General features: G+C 46.4%; 1 protein-coding gene across 5 annotated transcripts in view; it reads right to left on the bottom strand.

Annotated features, from left to right (window-relative positions):
- Window positions 1-17,743, bottom strand: part of GPR45 (G protein-coupled receptor 45) — a 141,299-nt gene extending 123,556 nt beyond the window's left edge. For 4 of the 5 annotated variants that reach the window (XR_013223930.1, XM_077296664.1, XM_077296666.1 and 1 more), the window contains exon 1: window positions 12,359-12,615. The gene's annotated coding sequence lies outside the window, so the exon portion shown is untranslated. Of the gene's footprint in view, window positions 1-12,358; window positions 12,616-17,695 lie in introns of those variants that run through there. The other variant, XM_077296667.1, reaches the window with a different exon arrangement.
- Window positions 17,744-26,177: the final 8,434 nt, after the last annotated feature.

The following is a 26,177-nucleotide window of genomic DNA, read 5'->3' as shown; positions in this document are numbered from 1 at the left end:
ACAACTCCAGTCTGTCCTCAACTCTGCTGCCTGGCTAATCCACCTCTCTTCTCACCTGTTTCTCCCCTCTGCAAATCCCTCCACTGGCTCCCAATTCCCCAACGAATCCAGTTCAAACTCAAACTACTAACACTGATCTACAAAGCCATCCACAACCTGTCCCCTCCCTATATCTCTGAACTAATCTCCCAATATCTTCCCTCATGTAATCTTCGATCCTCCCAAGACCTCCTACTCTCCTCCACACTTACTCGTTCCTCACACAATCGCCTCCAAGATTTCTCCTGAATATCCCCCATCCTCTGAAATTCCACACCTCAACACATCCGATTATCCACCACCCTCGGATCCTTCAGACGGAACCTGAAAACCCGTCTCTTCAGGAAAGCCTACAACCTGCAATAACCATTCTGCCGCCTCACCACCACCCGAGCTGCCGCCTCACCATCACTAGAGCTGCTGCTCCCCCGACCTTCTTTCTCCTCCCCATTACCCCGTAGAATGTAAGTCCGCAAGGACACGGGTCCTCTCCCCTCTGTACCAGTCTGTCATTGTAAATTTGTTTACTGTAAACAATATCTATAACTCTGTACGTAACCCCTTTCTCATGTACAACACCATGGAATTAATGGTGCTATATAAATAAATAATAATATTGTCTATACTCATTTATTTGCACGTGAACACTTTAGAAATATAATATAGTAATGACAATTGTACTTCTGGCCCAAAGAATTTTAGGAGCTACATTACCTTTAGGGTTTTTTGCAGTGATTGATTTCATTGGTACCATGTGTAGATTTTGAACCAGACCTGTTTAATTTGACAGGAGGCATCCTCATCAATTTTTGAAAATTTTGCTTGAATTTTTGTATTATAAAGTATTTATTGTTATACATTCCTTTGTCTGTCCAGTAGTTTTGGATGGTTTGGTTCATACATATGGGGTATTGCCACGTTTAGCAGAAATTGTGGAACAAATTTTGGTGCCATTACTACCAATTTTTCCTGTGTGAAAATGTAAAATCTGGGGCTAAAACAAAATTTTGGTGGTAAAAAATGCAAATATTTTTTCTTCACTGCCCATTGGTATAAGGTTGTGTAATACACCAGCACTGTCAAAATCGCTGGACCTCTAGATACATTCATTGAGATGTAGTTTTTAAAATCGGGTCACTTATGGAGGTGGTGGGGTTCTGCTGTTCTGGCACCTCAGAGGCTCTTCTAGTGGGTCATGACACCTGCAAACCATAACAGCCTAATCTGTACTATGACATGCTTTCCCCTTATATGTGGGGTATTGGTGTAATCAGGAGAAATTACAAAACAAATTGTGAGGCTCATTTTTTCCCCTTAGCCTAATAAAAGTTAAAAACTTGGGGCTAAAACAACATTTAGTAGTAAAAATGTAATTATATTTTCTTTACCCCCCCCAATGGTATAAATCTCTCTGAGGCACAGGTGTTGTCCACATGCTCACTGCACCTAGATGAATAAAGAGGTGTGATTTGTAAAATGGGGTCTCTAATGAGGGGTGGTGGCATCATGCAACCATGCAGCCTGCCATCTAGATGTAGCAGAGCAAGACCCGTCGTGAGACAAATGGATTAGCAGCATCTCTGCGGAAAGGTGAGAAATATTGTTGTTTGCTTTTTTCAAACTCTTTTACAGATGACGAGGGCATCGGGGAATGGGCGAGGTCGTTAGTATGGTTTAATTAAGATTATTAAAGGAGTCTGTGTCATTCTTTCAATTAAAGACTATATTCTGGGTGTCTGTGTTTTTATATAACATGACTATGGGATTAATAAAGGGGGCGTCTTTTGACGCCTCTCCAGTAGTAACCTTGGGGCTTGATGTCACCTGACAATACAAAGGTGACATCAACCCCCCCCCCCAACTATCACCCCACTTGCCACCACTACAGGGCAAATGGGAAGAGCGAAGCTAAGTGCCAGAATTGGCACATCTTAGAGATGCACCTTTCTGGAGTGGCTGAGAGCTGATGTTTTTAGCCTGGGTGGGCCAGTATCCATGGCCACTTCCTAGGCTATTAAAAATATTAATTAATTCTGGTTATTAATTATAGGGGGACCCTATATCATTTTTTTTTAGGGTCCCCCCTTTAATAGCCAGTAAAGTATACAGTTGTGATATTAATAGCCTGGGAAGCTCCACAGATATTACCCCCTTCCCAGGCTATAAACATCGGCTCCCAGCCGTCGGCTGTCCCTCTGCTGGTATATATATATATATATATATATATATATATATATATATATACACAGTCATGGCCAAAAGTATTCACACCCCTGCAATTCTGTCAGATAATACTCAGTTTCTTCCTGAAAATGATTGCAAACACAAATTCTTTGGTATTATTATCTTCATTTAATTTGTCTTAAATGAAAAAAAACACAAAAAGAATTGTTCTAAAGCCAAATTGGATATAATTCCACACCAAACATAAAAAGGGGGTGGACAAAAGTATTGGCACTGTTCGAAAAATCATGTGATGCTTCTCTAATTTGTGTAATTAACAGCACCTGTAACTTACCTGTGGCACCTAACAGGTGTTGGCAATAACTAAATCACACTTGCAGCCAGTTAACATGGATTAAAGTTGACTCAACCTCTGTCCTGTGTCCTTGTGTGTACCACATTGAGCATGGAGAAAAGAAAGAAGACCAAAGAACTGTCTGAGGACTTGAGAAACCAAATTGTGAGGAAGCATGAGCAATCTCAAGGCTACAAGTCCATCTCCAAAGACCTGAATGTTCCTGTGTCTACCGTGCGCAGTGTCATCAAGAAGTTTAAAGCCCATGGCACTGTGGCTGACCTCCCTAGATGTGTACGGAAAAGAAAAATTGACAAGAGATTTAAGCACAAGATTGTGCGGATGTTGGATAAAGAACCTCGACTAACATCCAAACAAGTTCAAGCTGCCCTGCAGTCCGAGGGTACAACAGTGTCAACCCGTACTATCCGTCGGCATCTGAATGAAAAGGGACTGTATGGTAGGAGACCCAGGAAGACCCCACTTCTTACCCCGAGACATAAAAAAGCCAGGCTGGAGTTTGCCAAAACTTACCTGAAAAAGCCTAAAACGTTTTGGAAGAATGTTCTCTGGTCAGATGAGACAAAAGTAGAGCTTTTTGGGCAAAGGCATCAACATAGAGTTTACAGGAGAAAGAAAGAGGCATTGAAAGAAAAGAACACGGTCCCTACAGTCAAACATGGCGGAGGTTCCCTGATGTTTTGGGGTTGCTTTGCTGCCTCTGGCACTGGACTGCTTGACCGTGTGCATGGCTTTATGAAGTCTGAAGACTACCAACAAATTTTGCAGCATAATGTAGGGCCCAGTGTGAGAAAGCTGGGTCTCCCTCAGAGGTAATGGGTCTTCCAGCAGGACAATGACCCAAAACAAACTTCAAAAAGCACTAGAAAATGGTTTGAGAGAAAGCACTGGAGACTTCTAAGGTGGCCAGCAATGAGTCCAGACCTGAATCCAATAGAACACGACGGGCACAGTCTGCCGCGAATTCTGGAATCATCATTGTCCATATACTACGGGGACATACATATTCTAGAATACCCGATGCGTTAGAATCGGGCCACAATCTAGTATATATATATATATATATATATATATATATATATATATATATATATATATATATATATATATATATATATATATATATATATATATATATATATATATATATATGTCACTGACATCTATATATCTATGTATTCTATGCGGATATGTCTATTCTATTCCAACCCGTCAAGCTGTGATATCATTGTACGCGGCACATGGATTGCTGGCTTATAGATATATATATATATATATATATATATATATATATATATATATATATATATAATGTGCTTTGACAAATATTTCCTCTAAAAACGATGTGTAAATGACAGAGAATTGCTGTATGTAAAAGTTCATATTAAAATCGCATTGCAATTGCACTGCATTCGGATGCTAGGTGTGGAAAATCAGATTGTACTCGCGTGACACTCACATTACACTGGTGCGACTCTCGGCAGGGAGACTCGGACCAATTTTTCATACGTTTAGTGTGACTCTGGCCTTAGTCAGAGTGTCTGGCGTAATACATTCCTGAAAATAAGCACAGCACAAGAGAAGTATTGGGATGTTCGGATTATGGAGGATCATAGTCTTAGATCAGTTGTGGAGCAGAGAGCATAGGTAGGGTGATAGACAGAGATCAGAGTGGAGATGTAGAATGGTGCAGAACTGTGGAGAGCTTTGATGAGAGAAAAGTTTGTATTGTATTCTGTCGAAGTTTTTAAGATGCAGGTAACATGAGTGAGTAACTGGATTTAAGAAATAAAGGAAAGTTCTGTGCCCAATATCCACTGTGTCAGAGCGTACTGCTTTGGAGCTATGGTTGAACCAACCAAGGAAATTGCAATATCGGATATACGTAGGTTAGTCGAAGGAAGAAACATGAGATAGATTCCGCTTCAGATAGAGGGAGGACATGATGTTCGAGACAGCGGACAGACAATCCCTAGTATTTTGTATTCAGGTGGGGGTGATGTCAGGAGACTATGTGTATGTATAATTGGGTGTCATCAGCCTAGAGATGGTACTTGAAACCAAATCAGCTGATGGTTTGTCCAATAGTGGCGGTGTATAGAGAGAAGAGGAGGAGGCCTAGGACTGAGCTCTGAGGAACCCTGATAGTAAAGGGAAAATTAGGAGTAAGAGCCAGCAAAAGATACAATGAAGGAGGAGTCAGAGAAGTAGGAGGAGAACCAGGAGAGAACGGTGTCCTTGAGGCTGATGGAGCGGAGCATAGTGAGGGGGAGCTGATGATCCACAGTGTTGAATACAGCAGAGAGATCCAGGAGAAACAGCAGGGAGTAGTGACAATAAGACTTAGTTGTTAGAAGACCATTAGAGACCTTAGTGAGGGCAGTTTCAGTAGAGTGTAAAGAGCGGAAACTGGATTGTAAAGAGAAGAGAGTGATCTGAGAGATAGCGGAATAGACGGGAGTGGACCAGGCGTTCCAGGAGTTTAGTGATGAATGTGAGATTAGAGACAGGTCTGTAGAGGGATGCTTTGTTTTTGTTATACATCTGAGGCTCCTGACTGATCCCCCAAAAGATTACGAACGTTTACACTACGTTCTTTTCTTATAAGTATGGTGTGAAGAAACCAGATTGTATCTTAATTTCCTAGACACCCATGTTTTTGTAAACCAAAAGGAACTGACTTTTTATCTGCACATTGGCTTGTGAATTTAAGTATTTATAGCTGGTGGGTCAAGAAGACAGACTTGCCAACTGATATACTATCTAACATACTGTGTAAGGGTACCGTCACACATTGAAATTTCCATCGCTACGACGTTACGATTCGTGACGTTCTAGCGATATCGTTACGATATCGCAGTGTCTGACACGCAGCAGCGATCAGGGATCCTGCTGAGAATCGTACGTCGTAGCAGATCGTATGGAACTTTCTTTCGTCGCTTGATCACCCGCTGACATCGCTGGATCGTTGTGTGTGACAGCGATCCAGCGATGTCTTCGCTTGTAACCAGGGTAAACATCGGGTAACTAAGCGCAGGGCCGCGCTTAGTAACCCGATGTTTACCCTGGTTACAAGCGTAAACGTAAAAAAACAAACCGTACATGCTCACCCGTCGGTGTCCTTCAGGTCCCTTGCCGTCTGCTTCCTGCTCTGAGTGCCGGCCGGAAAGTGAGAGCAGATCACAGCGGTGCTGCGATCTGCTCTCACTGTACGGCTGCACTCAGAGCAGGAAGCAGACGGCAAGGGACCTGAAGGACACCGACGGGTGAGTATGTACTGTTTGTTTTTTTACGTTTACGCTGGTAACCAGGGTAAACATCGGGTTACTAAGCGCGGCCCTGCGCTTAGTTACCCGATGTTTACCCTGGTTACCCGGGGACTTCGGCATCGCTCCAGCGCCGTGATTGCAACGTGTGACCGCAGTCTACGACGCTGGAGCGATATTCATACGATCGCTGCGACGTCACGGATCGTGCCGTCGCAGCGATGAAAATTTCAATGTGTGACGGTACCTTAAGTCTGTAATAGTGACTTGTACATAGTGTGTGCTTATCTTTGTTTATTGATGTGTACTGATATGCTAAGTGCGCATTGAAACCTGGAACCAGCTTGGTGACTTCTAAATCAGAGAGAGAAAGACTGTGCAAATAGATTGAATGGTCAAGTAGTACTACATGATCACATCACCATTGTTTACCTTATCTTGATGTTGAACTGAAGGGCACTGGGTAATTCTAAAAATAGCTTACCTGCCTTGGGTATAAAAAGCCTCAGAGATCACATCATTAGAGCTGAAGTAACAGAGCTACCAGCCGGACTCTATCCAGGATCTTAGCCGAGGGTCTGTCGGACCCGGCTGAAGAACACAGGACTGCTCTAGGATATCGCTCTACGCTTGTCGTTACCTCCTCTCTGCATGCATACCACAGATGGAGTAGCGACCCTGGGAGCTCTGACATAACATCTACCATTATCTTGGCGAGTCAGCGGAAGGGTGAGGCCCTGTAATGTGCACCATCTTGGGGTAATTGCTGAGATTGTTCTGTTTGCTTTTGTGTGTTGTGGTTCAATAAAGTATTGCCACACTGTTTTACCTTAACCCTGTGTTGTCTGTGTAGTGTATTGCCCACCGGGAGATAGAGCGGGCGTTCAGGGGTATGAGCCCTGGTCCATGCAGTCTTGCTAAAGACAGCCGGGCCAGCGGACGAGAGCACCCACTGACCCCGTTCCTCCACAATTGGTGGCAGCAGTGGGACACTACTCAGCACGGCGGAACCGGGGAAGCTGCAGGGGACTGGTGTTTGTAGACACCGTCCAGGGCTTCACAACCAGGGAGGCATACAGACAGACCCAGCAGACCATTGATGAGGCATACACAGTAGGTTTCGGACACCACCATGTCCAACCCCACCAACTCGGCCTTGGGAAGAGGACCAGAGTGAATTTAAAGCCGTAACAAGAAACAACAACTACAGAAGCTGTGCCAGCTTAGACGGATTGAATACCGGCTACGGACACTCGGTCGAATTTGATCAAGGAATTAGTTTGTTGGGATGCCCAGAACGTTGTGGAGGACGATGAAGACTCTGCTGAGATGGACCCAGTGGAATTGCCAGAGCCAGGACCCTGTGCCGGTCTGGAATCTACCCAGTCACCTACAGCCCGAATCCAGGAGTTGTTGGTTGAATTGGGACCTGGAGCCTCAAGTGGTGAAAGAGCTTGTATTATGGAATCAGTGTTGGGAGTTCCAGTACCCCTACAGCCAGCATTGGACCCTAACCCCATGGTAATCCCCCAAAAAAGAACACAGCTTCGCTACAGAGAGGTGCCAGTGTTTAAAGGGAACTTGTCACCTGAATTTGGCGGGACCAGTTTTGGGTCATATGGGCGGGGTTTTCGGGTGTTTGATTCACCCTTTCCTTACCCGCTGGCTGCATGCTGGCCGCAATATTGGATTGAAGTTCATTCTCTGTCCTCTGGAGTACACGCCAGCGCAAGGCAATATTGTCATCACCTGAAGCCAAGCGACACCCTGATGTGGATCCTTCTGCCATTCATCCAGAGGATACCCAACACTCCAAGCACCCATCAACCCCCTCTGAGCCGACGGCGGTAAGTACACTTGACGAGACTTGTCATTGACTGGGGGGAGACAGGTCGCAAAGAGTTTAGGGAAGCCTAACTCACAGACCCCACCCTAGAATTTGCCCGCAGTACAGCTGCTCGACCTGGGGAAACAAATCAGGGAGAGATGTATAGATGGGAAAATGGACTGCTATATAGGGAAAAGCCCGCATCATGCCCAGAGAAACCCTGGACCCGTGTCCATCAGCTCTTGGTGCCTCAGCAGTATCGGCCCAAACTCCTGCGCTTGGTACGACGTTCCTGCAGCTGGGCACATGGGGGTGAAAAAAACCCGGGCTCAACTACTGAGTAATTTCTGTTGGCCAAAGGTTGCTCAAGAGGTGCGGAAGTACTGAGCCTCTTGTCCAGTTTGTCAACGGATGGGGGGAGCACCCTGTCGTGCCCCGCTCCAATCCATGCCCTTGACAGGTGAACCGTTCCAGAGGGTTGCCATCGATTTAGTGGGTCCTTTAGCTATCCCCAGCTGCAGCGGAAAGAGGTTCATCCTCATCCTGGTTGACTTTGCCACCCGCTATCCAGAGACCATTGCCCTGTCATCCATAGATGCAGAGCACGTGGCTCAAGCTCTACTGGACATTTTTAGTCAAGTAGGGTTTCCACAGGAGGTATTAACAGACCAGGGGACCCAGTTCCAAAGTGAGCTGATTCAGACCCTCTGGGAGAAACATGGTGTCCGCCCCATGCGTACCACCCCGAAACTAATGGGCTGTGTGAGCGTTTCAATGGAACGCTCAAGCAGCTCATTAGTCGGTATGTGGAGTCCGAGGGAGGGGACTGGGAGAAAAACCTGCAGCAGCTCCTGTTTGCCTACCGGGAGGTGCCGCAGGATTCTACCGAGTTTTCTCCTTTTGAATTGCTGTATGGACGAAAAGTATGAGGGTCGTTAGAGCTAGTAAGAGAGAGTTGGGAGGGCACTTTTCCCACAGAAGAGGTTACCATTCTGGAGTATGTCCAAAAGTTTAGGGAGAAGATGAGGTGCCTCATGGCCTTAGCCCTTGGGAATTTAGAAATAGCTCAGGAAAGGCAACGACGGTATTACAATCGTACTGCCAGAGTGCGAGAATTTACCTGTGGACAGAAAGTTCTAGTACTAGTTCCAGTACGCAAAAACAAGCTGCAATCCATGTGGGCCGGTCCATTCACATCACCAGGAAATGTGGGGAGACTGACTACACTGTAGCTTTGGTTCGAGTGGGTGTTCGTGAAAGGACCTATCATGTTAACAGGCTAAAAGCTTATGAGGAAAGGGAAGTTACCAATTTAGTAGTTTGTTGTCCTCATTTAGATGACCCAGATTTGGACCAGATCCCGGACTTATTGGTGGAATCCAAAAGAGGAATGGGGGTAGCAGATGTCCCATTGGGGAAGTGGCTTGGTCCATCACAGAAGCAAGAAATAACAGATCTACAGATGGAACATATGGCTCCCTGTTCACGAGTCAGCCTGGTCGAACGCCCTTGGTCCAGCATCATGTCAACACTGGGGTAGCCACACCACTCAGACAACCGGCCTACCAGGTGACACCTCCAGTGTTGGCAATGATGAAGGCCGAAGTGGATGACATGTTGAATGGGGGTCAGGTCATAGTTCCTTCCCATAGCCCATGGGCAGCCAGTGTAGTGTTGGTGCCCAAGAAAGACTAGTACTTGCTTCTGTGTGGACTATAGGCGACTCAATGAGGTCACCGTTACTGATGCGTACCCCATGCCTCGGGTGGATGAACTACTAGACAGATTAGGCGGATCTCGGTTCATATCTACCATCAATTTGAGCAAGGGATACTGGCAGATCCTACTCACAAAGGAGGCTCAAGAGAAGTCGGCATTCATCACCCCTTTTGGCCTCTATGAATTTACCAGCATGCCCTTTGGGATAAAGAATGCCCCGGCTACCTTCCAAAGGATGGTGGACCAGTTACTAGAGGGATGTCAGGGGTATGCCCAAGCCTACCTGGATGACATCGCTATCTTCAGCGATACCTGGGAAGAGCATATTCAACATGTGTCACAGGTGCTGCAGAGGGTAGCAAATGCCCATCTTACCATCCGACCTGACAAGTGCCAAATGGGGATGTCCGAGGTACTATACCTTGGACATCGGGTAGGAAGTGGGTGCATTTGTCCCGAACCTGCAAAAGTAGAAGCCATTACCCAGTGGCCTCGCCCAGCCAACCATAAGCAGGTACGCGCCTTTCTAGGGACTGCAAACTATTATCGAAAGTTTATCCCCAATTACAGTACAGTAGCAAAGCCTCTCACAGACCTTACCACCAAACGATATGCCCGCAATCTCATCTGGACCCCAGAGTGCGAGTCCGCATTCCTCCTGTTGAAAACCCAGCTAGCACTAAGCCGAGTCCTGATTGCTCCTGACTTCCGCCGTCAGTTCATTGTCCAAACAGACGCATCGGACACCGGATTGGGAGTCGTACTCAGTCAAGTGGGGGTCGATGATCAGGAACACCCGGTTGCTTACGTTTCCCGGAAATTGTTGGACCGGGAGAAAGCATACGCCACAGTAGAAAAAGAGTGCTTGGCCATATTCTGGGCCTTAAAGAAATTGCAGCCCTACCTCTACGGCAAGGAATTCACAGTCATAACTGACCATAATCCTTTAAGTTGGCTAAATTGGACTGCTGGGGACAATGGACGTTTACTCAGGTGGAGTCCAGCCTTACAGTCCTATAATTTTTCTGACTCCCATAAAAAGGGCAAAGATCATGGAAATGCCGATGGACTGTCCCGACAAGTAGAGAAGGATGACCGGAAGCCTATCATATCTGGTTAATTAAGATGGGGGAGCAATGTGAAGAAACCAGATTGTATCTTAATATACTATCTAACATACTGTGTAAGTCTGTAATAGTGACTTGTACATATTGTGTGTTTATCTTTGTTTATTGATGTGTACTGATATGCTGAGTGCGCATTGAAACCTGGAACCAGCTTGGTGACTTCTAAATCAGAGAGAGAAAGACTGTGCAAATAGATTGAATGGTCAAGTAGTACTACATAATCACATCATCATTGTTTACCTTATCTTGATGTTGGACTGAAGGGCACTGGGTAATTCTAAAAATAGCTTATCTGCCTTGGGTATAAAAAGCCTCAGATCACATCATTAGAGCTGAAGTAACACAGAGCTACCAGCCGGACTCTATCCAGGATCTTAGCTGAGGGTCTGTCGGACCCGGCTGAAAAACACAGGACTGCTCTAGGATATCGCTCTACGCTTGTCGTTACCTCCTCTCTGCGTGCATAACACAGATGGAGTAGAGACCCTGGGAGCTCTGACATAACATCTACCATTATCTTGGCGAGTCAGCGGAAGGGTGAGGCCCTGTAATGTGAACCATCTTGGGGTAATTGCTGAGATTGTTCTGTTTGCTATTGTGTGTTGTGGTTCAATAAAGTATTGCCACACTGTTTTACCTTAACCCTGTGTTGTCTGTGTAGTGTATTGCCCACGGGGAGATAGAGCGGGCGTTCAGGGGTATGAGCCCTGGTCCATGCAGTCTTGCTAAAGACAGCCGGGCCAGCAGACGAGAGCACCCACTGACCCCGTTCCTCCACATATGGCGTCTCCTGACTATCCCCATTAGATGAGGCAGGATTTACACAAAAGCCCCAAAAACTCGAAACAAGAGTATGTTCAGACGTTGCATTTTTTCTTGGACTAAAAACCAGAGCGCGTTGGCAGGAAAAACACAGTGTACAATATGCACAATTTAACATGCAAAAACACTGAAAGGATTGATATTCTGTGTCTTGCCAAAGACGCAACAGGGATCAAGTTACACAAGGAAAAACCGGGTGCATGAGATTTCAGAAAGCTCCTAGTTTACGCTGGTACTGTGAAAAGCTTCTTATTTGATGCATCAGAAGTGCCATGTGTGAACATACCCCAGTGTCCGATCATTACTGGCATGTTTCAATGTTTCCTGCAATTACACCTTTGATTTTAATGGGGTTTTCAGAGACTGGACGTTATCAGTTTGGCCACAGACACAAGAAGCCCCTGTGCAAAAAATATAAGGGCCTTTTACAGCCCAATAGCTCAGCGTAATGCACAATCCCACCTTTGTAGGTAGATGTGGACCCCCTTTACCCTCTGTCGTCTGCGCAGGTCACACTATGGCCGCCCCTGAGTATGGCGCTATTCACACTATGGGTCACAGCCTCCGTGCGGTTTTCCTCACAAAACATGATGGAAGCCCGGATAGACCCTATGAAAGTCTTGGAGGCTCAGTGCTGGGACTTTGGGGACATCAAGCAATGCATCAGCGTCATGGCGCCCACTAGTATGAGGCGCAGTCGCCGTCTGTCACGATAACAGACCACAATATTCTTCCCTGTGATATGAGGAAAGCTGACATGTTCTGTTACCACTGAAGTCCATGGAAAACCGCAGCAGGAATCCGTGTGTGAATCCATGGCAACCTGCAGGACAGCCTGGGATGTCGGCGCCTGTGGTGCGAGCTGACCTCAGTATCACTAGTATCGTGATATATAATATCGTGGAGCGGCGCCATCCCCCATGTCCGCACACCGCATCTGCCTGACAAGAAGCCCCGGCCCAGCTACTAGTGCCACCATGGCTCCCGGCACATGCCCGCCTCCTGCCCCGCCAGGTACCTGCAGCACAGCTGGAGCCCCCGCAGTCTGCCATGATCCTCACCACTGAAGAGCTTCTAGGGGTGGTCCCTGCATCAGTGCGCGGCTGCGGCTGCTCCATGCCCCCCAGTCACTGCCTGCTCCGGTGTGCACGCAACGGGAACAGTCAGGGCTTCGTCGTGTGTTGTCACCGTGCCAGGCCGCCAGTGTGTATGTATGTGGAACAGCGGCGCATTATCACACCATTGTGAGGCCCCGCTCTGAACTCCTGCTGCTTCCCGCAGCCACCACTAGGGGGAGTGCATACAGATTTTACAGGTTCCATTGGGTTCTGTGGCAGCTGTATGCGTTCATGTGCACCGAGCTCCCCCTGGTGGTGGCTACAAGGTGTTAGTTCCCTCATTGCTGTGTGAGGAGCGGGGCTGTGGGGATTCCTGGAGACTCAGCAGTGGATCGGAATAGAACCACTTCTGGGGTAAAGACATTAGGTACATCTGCCTATAACTGCTCCATAGCACCATTCTACTGCATTGGCCTTTGCAGATCCCTTACACTTACATCTACCTTTTTGTGTGTACCAAGTGGTGACTAGTGACAACTGTATCATTTAAATCCAGCAGCTCCGCGGGAGGAAGAAAGTTAATTTTCAGAAAGGCAGCCGGGCACCTTTCTATCACTATTAACCTGCAGAAGAGCCCCATAACAGCAGGTAAATAGCATTATCCAACATTACGTATTAATGTTACATCCAATAGGAGCTGTGTAACATGCAGTTGCCGGGCCACAATCCCGCACCTGCGTCCTGCACTATTAGGGTATGTGTCCACGGTCAGGATTTGGTCAGGATTTTACATCAGTATCTGTAAGCCAAAACCAGGAGTGGGTGATAAATACAGAAGTGGTGCATATGTTTCTATTATACTTTTCCTCTAATTGTTCCACTCCTGGTTTTGGCTTACAAATACTGATGAAAAATCCTGACCAAATCCTGATGCAATCCTGAACGTGGACTCATACCCTTATCCGTACCTTATCCGTCCTTCTAAGGGCAGTGCATTCATCCTTTTTCTGAGAAGGTGACGGTGCTGGTGCCTTTGCAGAAGAAGGATGAAGACACTGCTCATAGAAGGACGGATAAGGTACGGATAATCTACACAACAGAAAAAAAGGAGAGCACCGCTAAAAATTAATATGGGGTCACCTGAAGCATGTACGAAGTAGTAAGAAACCAAAAGAAAAAGAGCATGCTACACACAGGGATCACCAAAAGGTATAATAATAATAATAATAATAATAATAATAATAATAAAGCCTTTATTAGTACAAGCTACAGAGGCGTAGCTAGGGTTTCAACTTAGGGGGGGCGAAACATCTGAGTGGGCCCCTAACCAGCTAACCCTGATTACAGTTACGGTTACGCACTCTAATTGTGAATATAGTGGAACCTCAGAATATGACCGCTCTGTTATTGAAACTAAATCTATATACAAAAACGAACATTGATTTTACCGCCATATTGTGACGATATGCAACTTTGATGGTCGCAATACTCTGAGTGCCCCTATAACAATACAGTAATGCTTAAGTGCCCACTTTACATTTAATAATGTCCCCTAAGTTCCCCCATGTACTGCTCCATTATACACAGTATGGTGAGCTCAAAGCTTCCATATACACAGTATAAGGCCCCCACAGCTCCCCTATACACAGTATGATGATTCTATAACTCCCCGATACACCGTATGATGTTCTCACTGCTCCCCCTTGCACAGAATAATGCTGACAGAGATCCACTATAGAAAGTATAATGCCCCCCAGAGCTCCCCTATATACAGTGTAATGGGCTAACAGCTCCCATATGCACAATATGCCTTCACAGTTCCCTATACACAGTATGGTGGGTCCACAGCTCCCTTATAAACAGTATGATGGGCCTGCAGCTTCCGTCAAACAGTATGATGTCCCTCACCGTTCCCCTTTACACATTATGATGGGGCCACAGCTTCCTTATACAGTATGATGGGCCCACAGCTCCCTTATCACAGTATGCTGGGCCCGCAGCTTCCTTATACACAGTATGATGGGCCCGCAGCTCCCTTATACACAATATGATGGGCCCGCAGCTCCCTTATACACAGTATGATGGGCCCGCAGCTCCCTTATACACAGTATGATGGGCCCGCAGCTCCCTTATACACAGTATGATTGGCCCGCAGCTCCCTTATGCACAGTATGATGGGCCCGCAGCTCCCTTATACACAGTATGATGGGCCCGCAGCTCCCTTATACACAGTATGGTGGGCCCACAGCTCCCTTATCACAGTATGATGGGCCCGCAGCTCCCTTATACACAGTATGATGGGCCCACAGCGCCCGTATACACAGTATGATGGGCCCGCAGCTCCCGTATACACAGTATGATGTGTGCACAGCTTCCTTATACACAGTATGATGGGCCCGCAGCTCCCTTATAGTTGATGTGTGCACAGCTTCCTTATACACAGTATGATGGGCCCGCAGCTCCCTTATACACAGTATGATGGGCCCGCAGCTCCCTTATACACAGTATGATGGGCCCACAGCTCCGTCATGATTTGGCAGTCTGCAGTCACATAAAGTGACTGCAGACATTTATTCCAAGCCTTTATCAACTTTATAGTAATAAATTGCTTATTATTAAATTATTAAAGCACCACTCTAGCAGGGTTTTTTTTCACCGCTGGAGTGGTGCTTTAAGCGCAAGTCCCCTGCCCCATTCATTTACTCATCCTCCGGCTTCACTATTTTGTGGCACTGCTGCAGTGCCGCTGCTCAAACTTGTGAGCGCAGCTTCTGACAGGCCAGAAGTGAAAATCTATGTCACAAGCGCTCAATGTAAGACACATACACAGTATGAAGGGCCCGCAGCTCCCTTATACATAGTATGATGGGCCCGCAGCTCCCTTATACACAGTATGATGGGCCCGCAGCTCCCTTATACACAGTATGATGGGCCCGCAGCTCCCTTATACACAGTATGATGGGCCCGCAGCTCCCTTATACACAGTATGATGGGCCCGCAGCTCCCTTATACACAGTATGATGGGCCCGCAGCTCCCTTATACACAGTATGGTGGGCCCGCAGCTCCCTTATCACAGTATGATGGGCCTGCAGCTTCCTTATACACAGTATGATGAGCTCGCAGCTCCCTTATACAGTATGATGGGCCCACAGCTCCCTTATCACAGTATGATGGGCCCACAGCTCCCTTATACACAGTATGATGGGCCCACAGCTCCCTTATACACAGTATGATGGGCCCACAGCTCCCGTATACACAGTATGATGGGCCCGCAGCTCCCGTATACACAGTATGATGTGTGCACAGCTCCCTTATACACAGTATGATGGGCCCACAGCTCCCGTATACACAGTATGATGGGCCCGCAGCTCCCGTATACACAGTATGATGTGTGCACAGCTTCCTTATACACAGTATGATGGGCCCGCAGCTCCCTTATAGTTGATGTGTGCACAGCTTCCTTATACACAGTATGATGGGCCCGCAGCTCCCTTATACACAGTATGATGGGCCCGCAGCTCCCTTATACACAGTATGATGGGCCCGCAGCTCCCTTATACACAGTATGGTGGGCCCGCAGCTCCCTTATCACAGTATGATGGGCCTGCAGCTTCCTTATACACAGTATGATGAGCCCGCAGCTCCCTTATACAGTATGATGGGCCCACAGCTCCCTTATCACAGTATGATGGGCCCACAGCTCCCTTATACACAGTATGATGGGCCCGCAGCTCCCTTATACACAGTATGATGGGCCCACAGCGCCCGTATACACAGTATGATGGGCCCGCAGCTCCCGTATACACAGTATGATGTGTGCACAGCTTCCTTATACACAGTATGATGGGCCCGCAGCTCCCTTATAGTTGATGTGTGCACAGCTTCCTTATACACAGTATGATGGGCCCGCAGCTCCCTTATACACAGTATGATGGGCCCGCAGCTCCCTTATACACAGTATGATGGGCCCACAGCTCCGTCATGATTTGGCAGTCTGCAGTCACATAAAGTGACTGCAGACATTTATTCCAAGCCTTTATCAACTTTATAGTAATAAATTGCTTATTATTAAATTATTAAAGCACCACTCTAGCAGGGTTTTTTTTCACCGCTGGAGTGGTGCTTTAAGCGCAAGTCCCCTGCCCCATTCATTTACTCCTCCTCCGGCTTCACTATTTTGTGGCACTGCTGCAGTGCCGCTGCTCAAACTTGTGAGCGCAGCTTCTGACAGGCCAGAAGTGAAAATCTATGTCACAAGCGCTCAATGTAAGACTATGAGGCTATGTGCACACGTTGCGGATTCGTGTGCGGAATTTTCCACACCGTTTTTGCAAAAGCCACAGGTAAAATGTGCTGCGTTTTACATGCGGATTTACCGTGGATTTCCTGTGTTTTTAGTCCGGATTTCACCTGCATTTTTACACCTGCGGATTCCTATACAGGAGCAGGTGTAAAACGCTGTGGAATCCGCACAAAGAATTGACATGCTGCAGAAAATACAACGCAGCGTCTCCGTGCTGTATTTTCTGCACCATGTGCACTGCGGATTTGTTTTACTATAGGTTTACATGGTACTGTACACCGCATGGAAAACTGCTGTGAATCCGCACTGTGTGCACATAGCCTGAGAGTGAGAAGGAGGCCAGAACGAGGCTCCCACAGACTCACATTGATGAGTGACCTCTGCGCTGCTCCATGAAACACTGGAGCCTCGGAAAGGCCACAAACTGCAGGACACGGAGCCGAGCGGAGACTAAAACAGATGAGAACGCCAGAAGGTGAGTATCAGACAGGGGGCAGGGGACGTAGATTTTCAGCACCGCTCCAGCAGTGAAATTAAAAATAATGCTGGAGTGGTGCTGTAAATGTGATGCAGCTCTTGGTTACTGTATGGGGGCTTCGTATACCAATACTCATAAAGACCCAGGTGGTACGTATCAAAAGCCCCCTAACCCCCCATCTCCAGCCTCCCCAGACAGCAAATATTACATGTGATGGAGTACATATAATATCATAACAAAACATTATAATATTCAGCCCCCAGTGCCCTGCCCCTCCTCCCCCACTTCAGCCCCAATACCCCCATCATCTCACATCCACCCCCTCAGTGCCCTGACCCACCTTCAGCCCCCACAACACCCCCATGGTCTTACATTCACACCCCAGTGCCCTGTCTCCCCTCCCCCACAATACCCCCATGGTCTCACATCCACCCCCTCAGTACCCTGTCCCCCCTCACCCACTTTCAGCCCCCACAATACCCCAATGGTCTCACATTCACATCACAGTGACATACCTGAATTTAATAAACCTAATAAGTTCCATCCCCAGCACTGATAAAGTTTGCAGGAAAGGACCAGGAAGTGTCTAGGTGAAATGCAAATTATGCAAAAGCATGCCTGAGCCAATCCCAGCGTGCACAGAGTGAAGAAAACTGCAGCCAGGGAAAAGCTTCATGATCAGGTCAGAGGGGCGAAACCATTCACTGCAGGGGGGAGACTCTGCAGCTGGCCACTGTGCTAGCAGCGTGCAGAGTCTCTGTCAGACCAGAGAAGACATTATACAGCTCTGCTCCTATGCCGTGTTCTGCCTCAGCACAGAAGTGGCCCTGCCCTGGCTCCCGGTGGGCCCCTTCATGTGACAGGGCCCGGGGCGATGGCCACCTCTGCCCCCCCAGTAGCTACGCTACTGACAAGCTACAAAAAAGGTTTAAAACAATTAAAAGAGTCAAACACGACTAAACACAGATACACCCATAATAGGGCAAAACAAAGATCTGTCATTCAAATGACCAATAGTAAGAATAATATTAATCATATACAAATTATTGGGTCCAGGATACAAGAATATAATATAATATCCCCACAAAACCACATAGATTATAATGTCCCCATGGACCCACATATAATATAATATCTCCACAAGCCCACATATAATATAATGTCCCCATGGATCCACATATAATATAATGTCCCCACAGAGCCACATGTAATATAATAACCCCACAGAGCCACATGTAATATAATATCCCCACAGAACCACATACAATATAAAGTTCCCACAGACCCACATACAATATAATGTCCCAACGGACCCACAGTAATATAATATCCTCACATATAATATAATGTCCCCATGGACCTACATATAATATATAGTGATGGGCGAGCACTAAAATGCTCGGGCGTTCTTTGCTCGGGTCGAGCAGATTGGAATACTCGGGTACTCGACCCGAGCAACGAGCCCAATGTTAGTCTATGGGAAACCTAAGTATTTTACCGAAATCCCCCCGTGGGGTCCTTTTAACCCCTTCACCCCCAAGGGTGGTTTGCATGTTAATGACCGGGCCAATTTTTACAATTCTGACCACTGTCCCTTTATGAGGTTATAACTCTGGAACGCTTCAACGGATCTTGGCGATTCTGACATTGTTTTCTCGTGACATATTGTACTTCATGATAGTGGTAAAATTTCTTCGATATAAGTTGCGTTTACTTGTGAAAAAAACGAATATTTGGCGAAAATTTTGAAAATTTCGCAATTTTCCAACTTTTAATTTTTATGCCCTTAAATCACAGACATATGTCACGCAAAATACTTAATAAGTAACATTTCCCACATGTCTACTTTACATCAGCACAATTTTGGAACCAAAATTTTTTTTGTGACGGAGTTATAAGGGTTAAAAGTTGACCAGCAATTTCTCATTTTTACAACACCATTTTTTTTTAGGGACCACATCTCATTTGAAGTCATTTTGAGGGGTCTATATGATAGAAAATACCCAAGTGTGACACCATTCTAAAAACTGCACCCCTCAAGGTACTCAAAACCACTTTCAAGAAGTTTATTAACCCTTCAGGTGTTTCACAGGAATTTTTGGAATGTTTAAATAAAAATGAACATTTAACTTTTTTTCACACAAAATTTATTTCAGATCCAATTTGTTTTATTTTACCAAGGGTAACAGGAGAAAATAGACCCCAAAATTTGTTGTACAATTTGTCCTGAGTACGCTGATACCCCATATGTGGGGGTAATCTACTGTTTGGGCGCATGGCAGAGCTCGGAAGGAAAGGAGCGCCATTTGACTTTTCAATGCAAAATTGACTGGAATTGAGATGGGACGCCATGTTGCATTTGGAGAGCCCCTGATGTGCCTAAACATTGAAACCCCGCACAAGTGACACCATTTTGGAAAGTAGACCCCCTAAGGAACTTATCTAGATGTGTGGTGAGCACTTTGACCCAACAAGTGCTTCACAGAAGTTTATAATGCAGAGCCGTAAAAATAAAAAATCATATTTTTTCACAAAAATGATCTTTTCGCCCCCAATTTTTTATTTTCCCAAGGGTAAGAGAAGAAATTGGACCCCAAAAATTGTTGTGCAATTTGTCCTGAGTACGCTGATACCCCATATGTGGGTGTAAACCATTGTTTGGGCGCAGGGCAGAGCTTGGAAGGGAAGGAGCGCCATTTGACTTTTCAATGCAAAATTGACTGGAATTGAGATGGGACGTCATGTTGCGTTTGGAGAGCCCCTGATGTGCCTAAACATTGAAACCCCCCACAAGTGACACCATTTTGGAAATTAGACCCCCTAAGGAACTTATTTAGATGTGTGGTGAGCACTTTGACCCAACAAGTGCTTCACAGAAGTTTATAATGCAGAGCCGTAAAAATAAAAAATCATATTTTTTCACAAAAATGATCTTTTCGCCCCCATTTTTTTATTTCCCCAAGGGTAAGAGAAGAAATTAGAGCACAAAAGTTGTTGTGCAATTTGTCCTGAGTACGACGATACCCCATATGTGGGGGTAAACCACTGTTTGGGCGCATAGCAGAGCTCGGAAGGGAAGGAGCGCTATTTTACTTTTCAATGCAAAATTGACTGGAATTAAGATGGGATGCCATGTTGCGTTTGCAGAGCCCCTGATGTGCCTAAACATTAAAAACCCCCACAAGTGACACCATTTTGGAAAGTAGACACCCTAAGGAACTTATCTAGATGTGTTTTGAGAGCTTTGAACCCCCAAGTGTTTCACTACAGTTTATAACGCAGAGCCGTGAAAATAAAAATTCTTTTTTTTTTCACAAAAATGAATTTTTAGCCCCCAGTTTTGTATTTTCACAAGGGTATCAGGATAAATTGGACCTCAAAAGTTGTTGTCCAATTTGTCCTGAGTATGCTGATACCCCATATGTGGGGGGGAACCACTGTTTGGGCGCATGACAGAGCTCGGAAGGGAAGGAGCGCCATTTGGAATGCAGACTTAAATGGATTGGTCTGCAGGCGTCACGTTGCATTTGCAGAGCTCCTGATGTACCCAAACAGTACAAACCCCCCACAAGTGACCCCATATTGGAAACTAGACCCCCCAAGGAACTTATCTAGATGTGTTGTGAGAACTTTGAACCCCCAAGTGTTTCACTACAGTTTATAACGCAGAGCCGTGAAAATAAATTCTTTTTTTTTTTCACAAAAATGATTTTTTAGCCCCCAGTTTTGTATTTTCACAAGGGTATCAGGATAAATTGGACCTCAAAAGTTGTTGTCCAATTTGTCCTGAGTATGCTGATACCCCATATGTGGGGGGGAACCACTGTTTGGGCGCATGACAGAGCTCGGAAGGGAAGGAGCGCCATTTGGAATGCAGACTGAAATGGATTGGTCTGCAGGCGTCACGTTGCATTTGCAGAGCCCCTGATGTACCCAAACAGTACAAACCCCCCACAAGTGACCCCATATCGGAAACTAGACCCCCCAAGGAACTTATCTAGATGTGTTGTGAGAACTTTGAACCCCCAAGTGTTTCACTACAGTTTACAACGCAGAGCCGTGAAAATAAAAAATCTTTTTTTTCCCACAAAACTTATTTTTTGGCCCCCAGTTTTGTATTTTCCCAAGGGTAGCAGGAGAAATTGGACCCCAAAAGATGATGTCCAATTTGTCCTGAGTACGCTGATACCCCATATGTTGGGGTAAACCCCTGTTTGGGCACACGGGAGAGCTCGGAAGGGAAGGAGCACTGTTTTCCTTTTTCAACGCAGAATTGGCTGGAATTCAGATCGGATGCCATATCCCGTTTGGAAAGCCCCTGATGTGCCCGAACAGTGGAAACCCCCCAATTATAACTGAAACCCTAATCCAAACACACCCCTTACCCTAATCCCAACAGTAACCCTAACCACTCCTCTAACCCAGACACACCCAACCCTATTCCCAACCGTAAATGTAATCCAAACCCTAACCCTATCTTTAGCCCCAACCCTAACTGTAGCCCCAACCCTAGCCCTAACCCTAGCAATAACCCTAGCCCTATCACTAGCCCTAACACTAGCCGTAACACTAGCCGTAACACTAGCCCTGACCCTAACCCTAGCCCTAACCCTAGCAATAACCCTAGCCCTATCACTAGCCCTAACACTAGCCGTAACACTAGCCGTAACACTAGCCGTAACACTAGCCGTAACACTAGCCCTGACCCTAACCCTAGCCCTAACCCTAGCCCTAACCCTAGCCCCAACCCTAGCCCTAACCACAACCCTAGCCCTAACCCTAGCCCTAACCCTAGCCCTAAACCTAGCCCCAACCCTTGCCCCAACCCTAGCCCTAACCCTAGCCCTAACCCTAACCCTTGCCCTAACCCTAACCCTAACTCTAGCCCTAACCCTAACCCTAATGGGAAAATGGAAATAAATACATTTTTAAATTTTTTTATTTTTCCCTAACTAAGGGGGTGATGAAGGGGGGTTTGATTTACTTTTATAGCGGGTTTTTTAGCGGATTTTTATGATTGGCAGCCGTCACACACTGAAAGACGCTTTTCATTGCAAAAAATATTTTTTGCGTTACCACATTTTGAGAGCTGTAATTTTTCCATATTTGAGTCCACAGAGTCATGTGAGATCTTGTTTTTTGCGGGACACGTTGACGTTTTTATTGGTAACATTTTCGGACACGTGACATTTTTTGATCGCTTTTTATTTCGATTTTTGTGAGGCAGAGTGATCAAAAACCAGCTATTCATGAATTTCTTTTTGGGGAGGCGTTTATACCGTTCCGCGTTTGGTAAAATTGATAAAGCAGTTTTATTCGTCGGGTCAGTACGATTACAGCAATATCTCATTTATATCTTTTTTTTATGTTTTGGCGCTTTTATACGATAAAAACTATTTTATAGAAAAAATAATTATTTTGGTATCGCTTTATTCTCAGGACTATAACTTTTTTATTTTTTTGCTGATGATGCTGTATGGCGGCTCGTTTTTTGCGGGACAAGATGACGTTTTCAGCGGTACCATGGTTATTTATATCAGTCTTTTTGATCGCGTGTTATTCCACTTTTTCTTCGGCAGTATGATAATAAAGCGTTGTTTTTTGCCTCGTTTTTTTTTTTTTTTTTCTTACGGTGTTTACTGAAGGGGTTAACTAGTGGGCCAGTTTTATAGGTCGGGTCGTTACGGATGCGGCGATACTAAATATGTATACTTTTATTGTTTTTTTTTTTATTATTTAGATAAAGAAATGTATTTATGGGAATAATATTTTTTTTTTTCTTCATTATTTTGGAATATTTTTTTTTTTTTTTTTTTTTTTTTTTTTTACACATTTGGAATTTTTTTTTTTAACTTTTTTACTTTGCCCCAGGGGGGGGACAATACAGATCGGTGATCTGCCAGTTTGCACAGCACTCTGACAGATCACCGATCTGCGAGAAGTGCAGGCTGCTTCACAGTGCCTGCTCTGGTCAGGCTTCTGTGAAGCCACCTCCCTCCCTGCAGGACCCGGATCCGCGGCCATCTTGGATCCGTGTCTGGAGCAGGCAGGGAGGGAGGTAAGACCCTCGCAGCAACGCGATCACATCGCGTTGCTGCGGGGGGCTCAGGGAAGCCCGCAGGGAGCCCCCTCCCTGCGCGATGCTTCCCTGCACCGCCGGCACATCGCGATCATGTTTGATCGCGGTGTGCCGGGGGTTAATGTGCCGGGGGCGGTCCGTGACCGCTCCTGGCACATAGTGCCGGATGTCAGCTGCGATATGCAGCTGACACCCGGCCGCGATCGGCCGCGCTCCCCCCGTGAGCGCGTCCGATCGCGTATGACGTACTATCCCGTCGGTGGTCATACGGGCCCACCTGTCATGATCTCCATGGCCAGAGAACTAGCATAAGCCTCAATAGGAACAAGCTCTTGGAAGATGTAACTATACTGACCATGAACTAAACCTACCGCATCATCTAGAAGTAGCCAGGTAGCATGTCCTACTTTTTATCCCTATATGCCCAGCGCCGGCCGGAGAACTAAATAATGCTAGCAGAGGGAAATATAAGACCTGACTCACCTCTAGAGAAATGCCCAAAAAGGAGACAGAAGCCCCCCACATATATTGGCGGTGATATGAGATGAAACAACAAACGCAGCAGGAAAATAGTTTTAGCAAATTTGAGGTCCGCTTTCTAGATAGCAGAAGACAGAAAGCATACTTTCATGGTCAGTAGAAAACCCTAACAAAACACATCCAGAAATTACTTTAGGACTCTGGCATTAACTCATAATACCAGAGTGGCAATTCCTGATCAACAAGAGCTTTCCAGACACAGTAACGAAACTGCAGCTGTGAACTGGAACCAAAATACAAAAACAAAACATGGACGAATGTCCAACTTATCTAGTAGATGTCTGGGAGCAGGAACAAGCACAGAGAGGCTTCTGATAACATTGTTGACCGGCAAGCATCTAACAGAGAAGCCAGGTTATATAGCGACACCCAGATCTAATCAGAACAGGTGAACAGGGAAGATGATGTCACAAGTCCAATTCCACCAGTAGCCACCGGGGGAGCCCAGAATCCAAATTCACAACAGTACCCCCCCCTCAAGGAGGGGGCACCGAACCCTCACCAGAACCACCAGGGCGATCAGGATGGGCCCTATGAAAGGCACGAACCAGATCAGAGGCATGAACATCAGATGCAGTGACCCAAGAATTATCCTCCTGGCTGTATCCCTTCCACTTGACCAGATACTGGAGTCTCCGTCTGGAAACACGGGAGTCTAGGATTTTTTCCACAACGTACTCCAACTCACCCTCAACCAACACCGGAGCAGGAGGCTCAACGGAAGGCACAACCGGTGCCTCATACCTGCGCAATAACGACCGATGAAAAACGTTATGAATAGAAAAGGATGCAGGGAGGTCCAAACGGAAGGAAACAGGGTTAAGAATCTCCAATATTTTATACGGACCGATGAACCGAGGCTTAAACTTAGGAGATGAGACCCTCATAGGGACAAAACGAGAAGACAACCACACCAAATCTCCAACACAAAGCCGAGGACCAACACGACGGTGACGGTTGGCAAAAAGCTGAGTCTTCTCCTGGGACAACTTTAAATTGTCCATCACCTGCCCCCAGATATGATGCAATCTCTCCACCACCGCATCCACTCCAGGACAATCCGAGGATTCCATCTGACCGGAGGAAAATCGAGGGTGGAACCCCGAATTACAGAAAAACGGGGACACCAAAGTGGCAGAGCTGGCCCGATTATTGAGGGCGAACTCCGCCAATGGCAAAAAAGCAACCCAATCATCCTGGTCAGCAGACACAAAACACCTCAGATATGTCTCCAGGGTCTGATTAGTCCGCTCGGTCTGGCCATTAGTCTGAGGGTGAAAAGCAGACGAAAAAGACAAATCTATGCCCATCCTAGCACAGAATGCCCGCCAAAATCTAGACACAAATTGGGTTCCTCTGTCAGAAACGATATTCTCAGGAATACCATGCAAACGAACAACATTTTGAAAAAACAGGGGCACCAACTCGGAAGAAGAAGGCAATTTGGGCAGGGGAACCAAATGGACCATCTTAGAAAAACGGTCACACACCACCCAGATGACAGACATCTTCTGAGAAACAGGCAGATCTGAAATAAAATCCATCGAGATGTGTGTCCAAGGCCTCTTAGGAATAGGCAAGGGCAACAATAATCCACTAGCCCGAGAACAACAAGGCTTGGCCCGAGCACAAACGTCACAAGACTGCACAAAGCCTCGCACATCTCGTGACAGGGAAGGCCACCAGAAGGATCTTGCCACCAAATCCCTGGTACCAAAAATTCCAGGATGACCTGCCAATGCAGAAGAATGTACCTCAGAGATGACTCTACTGGTCCAATCATCAGGAACAAACAACCTATCAGGCGGACAACGATCCGGTCTATCCGCCTGAAACTCCTGCAAGGCCCGCCGCAGGTCTGGAGAAACGGCTGACAAGATAACTCCCTCCTTAAGAATACCTGTGGGGTCAGAGTTGCCGGGTGAATCAGGCTCAAAACTCCTAGAAAGGGCATCCGCCTTAACATTCTTAGAACCCGGTAGGTACGATACCACAAAATTAAACCGAGAGAAAAATAATGACCAGCGCGCCTGTCTAGGATTCAGGCGCCTGGCGGTCTCAAGATAGATCAAATTTTTGTGGTCAGTCAATACCACCACCTGATGTCTGGCCCCCTCGAGCCAATGGCGCCACTCCTCAAACGCCCACTTCATGGCCAAAAGCTCCCGATTCCCAACATCATAATTCCGCTCAGCGGGCGAAAATTTACGGGAAAAGAAGGCACAAGGCCTCATCACGGCGCAGTCAGAACTTTTCTGCGACAACACTGCCCCAGCCCCGATCTCAGAAGCGTCGACCTCAACCTGAAAAGGAAGAGTCACATCAGGCTGACGCAACACAGGGGCAGAAGAAAAACGGCGCTTAAGCTCCTGAAAGGC

The sequence above is a fragment of the Ranitomeya variabilis genome, chromosome 3 (genome assembly GCF_051348905.1).
Source record: "Ranitomeya variabilis isolate aRanVar5 chromosome 3, aRanVar5.hap1, whole genome shotgun sequence".
Lineage (NCBI taxonomy): Eukaryota > Metazoa > Chordata > Amphibia > Anura > Dendrobatidae > Ranitomeya > Ranitomeya variabilis.
Note: the sequence above shows the minus strand (reverse complement) of the source record. Positions and strands in the feature narration are given on the sequence as shown.